Genomic DNA, 8,337 nt, shown 5'->3' with positions numbered 1-8,337 from the left:
CAGTAGCAGCAGCAGTAGTAGTAGTAGTAGTAGTAGTAGTAGTAGTAGTAGAAGTAGTAGTAGTAGTAGTAGTAGTAGTAGTAGTAGTAGAAGTAGTAGTAGTAGTAGTAGTAGTAGTAGTAGTAGCAGCAGCAGCAGCAGCAACAACAGCAGCAGCAGTAGTAATAACAGTAGTAGTATTAGTATTAGTAGTAGTAGTAGTAGTAATAGTAGTAGTAGTAGTAGTAGTACTGGTAATGGTGTTAGTAACAGCAGCGTTACCAAAGACCATATTAAGTTATTTTGAACTTAACAAAATTAGACAGAAGTGAAAAAAAAATAAGAAAACAAGAAAAACACATTTTGATGTTGTTGCTATTTTTGTTGCTGCTATTAGTAATGGTAGTCGTAGCAGTGAGGGAAGATGGAGTTAGAGGAGGAGGAGGAGGAGGAGGTGGCGGTGGTGGTGGTAATGCTCAGTGATGATGGTTGTTGTGGTGGTGACAGTGGGAATAGTAGTGGGTAGAGAGTGCTTTCAGTGGTGGTAATGCAAGTGGTGGTGGTGGTGGTTGTAGTGGTGGTGGTGGTGGTGGTGGTGGTTGTAGTGGTGGTGGTCGTGATGGTGGTGGTGGGTGGTTTTTAAAGGTTGTGAATTTTAAGAAGATAAAATGAATGCTAATGATTTATGTTTTCCCAATCAATTTGATTATTGATTTTTAATTGTGGCACAGCCTAATTCACAAGTGTCCTCACCATAGAGGAATTTGCTGTTGTCGTTGTTGTTGTCATTGTTGTTTAGCCTTCTGTGACTGTTTTGGCAGGATTTTTACTCCTGGATGCCCTTCCTAACACCAACCACTCAGCAGAGTGGACTTAGTGCATTTTTCGTGGTACAAGCATGGACTAGGTGAGTAGTGCTTTTTACATGGCACAAGCACAGGTAAGGTCAGTTTTGGCCGACCGGAGGCGGCTGTACGAATCGTTTGCAATGAATGCACGGTGCCAAGTGGGCCACTTTTGGTAAGCAGAAATTGTTAGCAGAAACGTTAGCACGCCGGGTGAAATGCTTAGCAGTATTTCGTCTGCCGCTAGTTCTGAGTTCAAATTCCGCCAAGGTTGACTTTGCCTTTCATCCTTTCGGGGTCGATTAAATAAGTACCAGTTACGCACTGGAGTCGATATAATTGACTTAATCCGTTTGTCCAAGTTTGTCCCCTCTATGTTTAGCCCCTTGTAGGCAGTAAAGAAATAAGAAATTGTCTCAACACAAAAACATTGTTTATTAAATGTCATCCAATCAATGGACATGATTCTGTCATGTGACATTTTACACTACCACATAAGCTTATGTTAATTCGTCCAAGGGGACACTTTATGGACTCAACCAAGAGATATTAGATATACATTGAATGCAGGTAGAAGCATTACTTTACCTGCTGGAATGCTAGGGTCAACCATCAGTTGACGGCGAGCTGGCAGAGACGTTAGCACGCCAGGTGAAATGCTTAGCGGTATTTTGTCTTGCCATTACGTTCTGAGTTCAAATTCCGCTGAGGTCGACTTTTCCTTTCATCCTTTTCGGATCGATAAATTAAGTACCAGTTACACACTGAGGTCTATGTAATCAACTTAATCCCTTTGTCTGTGTCCCCTCTGTGTTTAGCCACTTGTGGGCAATAAAGAAATAAGATAACATTGATTCCTTGTTGTGGATTTACTCTTTTCACCTTAGCACACTTACTGTGGTACAGATGGTTCATTCTGCATTGTGAACAAATGAAGTTACAGTTGGCCATCTTGCATTTCAGTTCAGAATTACTGCAACGTTTTCTCAGTTCATTTATAAAGTTATTATCTGAGCACAATATCGTTATTCATCTTACATTATAACAGTGGCAGAAACAGCAGCAATGATGGCATCGGTGCTGGTATCATAGCCATCATTGTCATCTTCCATCTTCTCCTCACTACCATTATCATCATCATCATTTTAATGACCACTTTTTTGTGTGTCTGATGGAGTCCACAGAGGCAGATTTTCTATGACCAGACACCTTTCCTATTGCCAACCCTCATCTGTTTTCAAGCAAGGTAATATTTTCCCATTGCCAAACATGCTTTGTCAAAGACTGGAAATGATTAGTACCAGTTACATGGCAGTAACACTGATTATATTTTTCACAAATCTCACACGATGCCAAGACAAGGAAATTGCACGTGCATGCACACACACACACACACACACACACACACAATGATGCTGGCATGAACAAATGGCTAAGTTATTCATTTCATAATCAAGAGATTCTGGTTTCAAACCAAAGTGTGGCATCTTGTGCAAGTATTTTTTGGCATAGTTTTAGGTCATCCAAATCTCACAGTGTGAAATCATGTAGACAGCAACTTTGTGGATGCCTGCTAAATGGATAACACCTATAATTAAAATGGCCAGCTTTGTCAAACACTGTGTCATGTTGATTCTTTCTAAGGATTATTTTAAAGATGCAAGTATTTATAGAATACTCAGCTGCCGATATTATAATTCAATGAGAATCTAGATCAGGTGATTAAATAACTGGAATGTTCATTATCAGTACCAACAGAGAATCTATATGTCTTACTATAATTAAAGTTTTTTACTTTCTGCATAGACTTCTTTTTCTTTTTTACTTTTTTTAGTGAACATTTTTTTTTTTAATGTGAGGACAAACAAAAATATCATAATCTCTGTCCAGAAATAGCAACCTAGCAACAACAGAGCTCAACAAAGCCATTTTGTTGCTGCAATGGAAGCAATGTTGCTAAACTTTTAAGTGTGTGTGTTTGTGTGTGTGTGTGTGTGTGTTTGTGTGTGTGTGTGTGTGTGTGTGTGCACCAATTTGTGAAATTATGTTGTGTGCTTGTTTTAGTGCATGTGTGCATGCTTGCTTTGTGTGCATGTGTGCTTTGTGTATGTGTTTTGGGTATGTGCTTGTATGCATGTGTGAGAACGTGTGCTTTGTGTGTGTGTATGTGTGCATGTGTATGCGTGTGTGTGTGTGTGTGTGTGTGTGCGTGTGCATACTATTACAATGAACTTACACCAATTTCTGGCTTCTCAATTCTCTGTCCAACACACTATAAAACAGAATATCAGCATAAACAAAACTCTAAATTCACTCTAATTTCCATGTATTTATGGATTTCTTTCTCTTTCATCATCACCCTCATCAGTTTAACATTTTCTTTTCCATGTTTGCATGAGACAGAAGGAATTTTGTTGAGATAAATTTTCTATGGCTGGATGCCCTTCCTTTCATAATTGTGCCAAGTGATGAGCAGTTAGAAAATGACTAGAGGGACAGAAATACACTGAACTGCAAAAGAAATGCAATTTTTTTCAAATGTCATTTTTTATATGGTAAATTTTGAAAATTTATTTCAGGGAAGTAAGAATAAATATTCCAAGACATGCTGGTTTATGTCTGAGACCCATGTTGCAGGTAACGTTTAAACTTTCCCTGAAACGAGATGCCAAAATGCAGCTGCATTGATTGCCGTGGGTGGCAGTCACAAACAATTGTCACAAAAACTGAAATGCACGTGCATCTTGTAGATCAACTTGAACCACGTTCCTGGCATTTGTAATTTGGATGCATCAGGTATGACCCGATTGTCAGCAGCACAGAGAGAACAACCTATCAGCTGATTGCAAGCAGAGCAGCATGCCCTGGTTGTTGTGAAAGCTTACAATGTCCATGTCAACACCATTTATTGCCTGCAACAGCAATACAACAACACCAACAGCATTGCAGACTGTGCCCACTGAGGGCCCTCCACCTGAGTGACCAAGCCCAGGCAGGACTACTTCATCCACCTACATCAACTCCATGTTCACTTCAGACAGGCCAGTATGACAGTTCACGAGACCATTGGCAGTGGACAGCGACCCATCAGCGATGACACAGTACAACGTCGACTGGCCACCAACAACCTGCATTGCCATCGTCCTGCTCAAGGGCTTGTTCTCACTGCTCACTACCATCAGGCATGACAACAGTGGGCTACACAGCACTGACATTGGTAGCCTCAACAATGGAGGTTAATAGTCTTCTCTGACGAGAGCCGGTACTGCGTTTCCAGTTGGGATGGCAGAGTGAGGGTACGGCATAGGAGAGGTGAACGCTACAAAGATGCATGTATCATGGAGAGAGATGCATGGGGTGGCCAAAGCATCATAGATAAAGTCAATTTCTTGGATGCACTTTGACTACAGTCTATGGGTTATTGTCATATGTTCTGGTCGTACAGTACATCAGGATTGTAGTACATGACATGTTCAATACCATGTATGCCCTCTCTGGGTGTTCAAAACAGCTATGCACCATCGGTACATGGAGTGCATGAGGCAGTTCACAAAAGCCATTGACACCTGTGCCCACACTCTGAGGAAAGCTGCCTCTAGTTCCACATGAGTTGTCAAACATGAGACTACCTGGTTCAGCCATCTCTAGATTTCATCCCATAGGTGTTCAATTGGATTCAAATCCAGGCTGAGAGTCTGTCACGGCATGGTTCTGATGTTGTGCTGATGCAAGAAGTCCATGATGACCCTGACTGTGTGGGAGGGAGCATCAGCCTTCTGGAACATGTGGCTATAGTGATGCACAAAGAAGGGTATAATGTGAGGTCTTAGGATCTGGGTGCCATTCCCTCTGCCTGCACCAACATTTTGGAACACACAGGGCCCAATTCTTCACCAAGGTGATGTGTAAAATACTCACTTCTGATTGGCTGAAATACCTAAATTATGCAAATTTTAAAGGCTCTTTTTACTCTTTTACTCTTTTACTTGTTTCAGTCATTTGACTGCGGCCATGCTGGAGCACCGCCTTTAGTCGAGCAAATCGACCCCAGGACTTATTCTTTGGAAGCCTAGTACTTATTCTAACGGTCTCTTTTGCCAAATCGCTAAGTTACGGGGACGTAAACACACCACCATCAGTTGTCAAGCAATGGTGGGGGGACAGACACAGACACGCAAACACACATACATATATATATATATATATATATATACATATATATATATATACATATATACGACGGGCTTCTTTCAGTTTCCGTCTACCAAATCCACTCACAAGGCTTTGGTCGGCCTGAGGCTATAGTAGAAGACACTTGCCCAAGGTGCCACGCAGTGGGACTGAACCCAGAACCATGTGGTTGGTAAGTAAGCTACTTACCACACAGCCACTCCTAATAATGGATTTATAGGAGAAATGAAAGTCATTTTCCTAATTAGTATACAAAACTTAATCCATATACCAAATTTGAAAACAATTGTAACAAAATTGTAAACAGTGACGAAAACCACAAAGATCCCTCTTTGGTCTTGTCAATGATGGATGCTCAACCGCTAGAGATAGCAGCAACTTATCTTCCCTCCAGTGATATATAGAAAAATAGTACCAGAACAAACACTGGTGTCACAATTAGCCAATTAGCTTGTTAAAAATATATATTAGCAACAAAGATAGTATTAATACCAAGAGGTAATATTTATCCCTGCTTAAATGTGGATGTTCTATTAGAACAAACTATACTGCAGTAGTCACCATGAGAGAAACTTTCATATTAGCTTTTGGTGCAAAATGCACTGTTGGTTATATATTGCTAGCAGGGATATAAATTCCTGCCATCTCCAGCAGCGAGACCACCAGAACACATGATTTCAACCTTCCTCAGTCTCATCCATCATATGATCTGGTGGCCTCGACACTGGAGATAACACAGATTTATCTCCCTGCTAGCGATATAAACAAGAGTGCATTTTGCACCAACAGCCAGTATGAGAGTTCCTCTCATGGTATCTACAACAGTATAGTTTGTTCTAACAGAACGCCCATGTGGGGAAAAATATTACCTCTCAATATATTCATTGTAAGCAAAATACTGTTTGGCCTTATTGTCTAAGCTTGTCTGTCCACTGCTAAGTGAACAAATCCATCCCAAAAGACAACATGGTCATTGTTTGCAAGTGAGATTTCTCACAGTTTGTCTGTCTGCTGTGTGTATTTGGTAGGCTGAAGAGCTGATATGCTGCATCAAGCAATCTGTCTTGTTGGATCAGTAATTGAGGTCATACCTGAAACCGATGTTGTTAGACATTATCATAGAGCTTTTATTTATTTATTTATTTATTTATTTATTTTTCTATTTTTTAATTTTTTTTTATTATCTAATGTTGCTCTCCGAAAGGTCAGACTCATTCCATTTACGGACATTTTGCTCACTTATCAAAACATGCGCACATAGACACTCATGCTCATAAACACACACACATGCATACCAAGACACACATACCCTCACACACTCACGCACACACGCACACATACACACACACACGCACACATACACTCACACACATGCTCATGTACAAATTGTGAGCAATTTATGGTATTGGTCATATTTTCAGCTAAAAGCACTCCTGAGAATTGGGAATCATAATCATTTATAATCAATAATTATTAATTAATAAACTGACCTGTTAATAAATACCATATGGGGGTGGGGTGTTATATAAAATTAAGTTTAGATGTTAGATTCTCAGGAGCATTTTCAACCTCCATCTCAAAATTTCTTTGATGTGTCTTATCACATTTATTGTTTTTGCTTTATCCTTCCATATTACCTTTATTCTTAAAAGAAGACTAGCAGGTTTTTCACCATCTGCCAGTTAACTTCTTCCCTCTCAACTAAACTTTAGGAATAAAGGTGCAGGCATAGCTGTGTGGTAAGAAGTTTATTTTCTAAGGCGGCGAGCTGGCAGAAACGTTAGCACACCGGGCAAAATGCTTAAGAGTATTTCGTCTGCCACTATGTTCTGAGTTCAAATTCCGCTGAGGTCGACTTTGCCTTTCATCCTTTCGGGATTGATTAAATAAGTACCAGTTACGCACTGGTGTCAATATAATCGACTTAATCCATTTGTCTGTCCTTGTTTGTCCCCTATGTGTGTAGCCCCTTGTGGGCAGTAAAGAAATAAGAAACGTTAGCATGCTGGGCGAAATGCTAAGCGGTATTTCGTCTGCCACTACGTTCTGAGTTCAAATTCCGCTGAGGTCGACCTTGCCTTTCATCCTTTCGGGATCGATTAAATAAGTACCAGTTACGCACTGGGGTCAATATAATCGACTTAATCCGTTTGTCTGTCCATGTTTGTCCCCTCTGTGTGTAGCTCCTTGTGGGCAGTAAAGAAATAAGAAGTTTACTTTCTAACCACATAGCTCCAGCATGGCACTTTGGGCAAGTGTCTTCTATTAAAGCCGTCATTCAACCAAAGCCTTATGAGTGGATTTGGTAGGGGAAAACTGAAAGGAGCTCATCACGTGTGTGTGTATGTGTGTGTGTGCGTGTGTGTGTGCATGTGTGTGTGTGTGTGCATGTGTGTGTGTGCATGCGTGTGTGTGTGTGTGTGTGCATGTGTGTGCACACGTGCATGTGTGTGCACACGTGCATGTGTATGTGTGTGTGTCTTGGTATCTGTATTTGTCTCCCATCATCAGTTGGCAAATGGTATTGGTTTGTTTCTGTTCCCATAACTTAGCAGTTCATTAAAATGAGACTGATACAATAAGTACCAGGCTTAAAAAACTAAAAGTACAGGAGCTGATTCATTTGACTAAAAAATTCTTCAAAGTGGTGCCTCAGCAGGGCTGCTGTCTAATGACTGAGACAAGTAAAATACAAAAGACAAATTGATTACTTTTCACCAATGTAGTTGAAATTAAGACAGACAAGATGCTAGTCCCTGTAAAACAATGATGATGCTGGCATTATCACCAGTCCCTCTGTAACTTCAAAGACTCCTGGAATACAGAAATCCTTCTTGAAAACCAGGTAAGATGGCAACAAGGAGAGTATCTGTTTGTAAATTTCTGCCATAAATAATTCTCTGTGCAACCCATGATAGAACAGAAAAGCAAGCATTAAAGGAACAAGCATATGCACACACATATATGAATGTATGTATGTATAAGTATAATATATTTCTAGCCACCAGCATAAATATATACAAAAACATAGATATATACATGTGTACATACATACACACACACGAACATACATGTATACAAATATGAAGGGGTGCTGAAGAGTTCCCAGCCATGGGTAAAAGAAAATACAGGAGGATAAGTTAATCATGATTTTATTCAATATATTCTCCTTGCAGATTCACTCACTTATTGCAACGGTCCTTCAGTTTTTCTAAGCCGTGTAAAATAACTCGGAAGGCTGGGTATCCAGCCAGGCCTTTCGTGGTACTCTCAAAACCAGGAACTTTTCAGCACCCCCGAACTAAATTCGTTGACTGCCCCC

Source organism: Octopus bimaculoides, chromosome 1, assembly GCF_001194135.2.
Source record: "Octopus bimaculoides isolate UCB-OBI-ISO-001 chromosome 1, ASM119413v2, whole genome shotgun sequence".
Taxonomy (NCBI): Eukaryota; Metazoa; Mollusca; class Cephalopoda; order Octopoda; family Octopodidae; genus Octopus; species Octopus bimaculoides.
Note: the sequence above shows the minus strand (reverse complement) of the source record.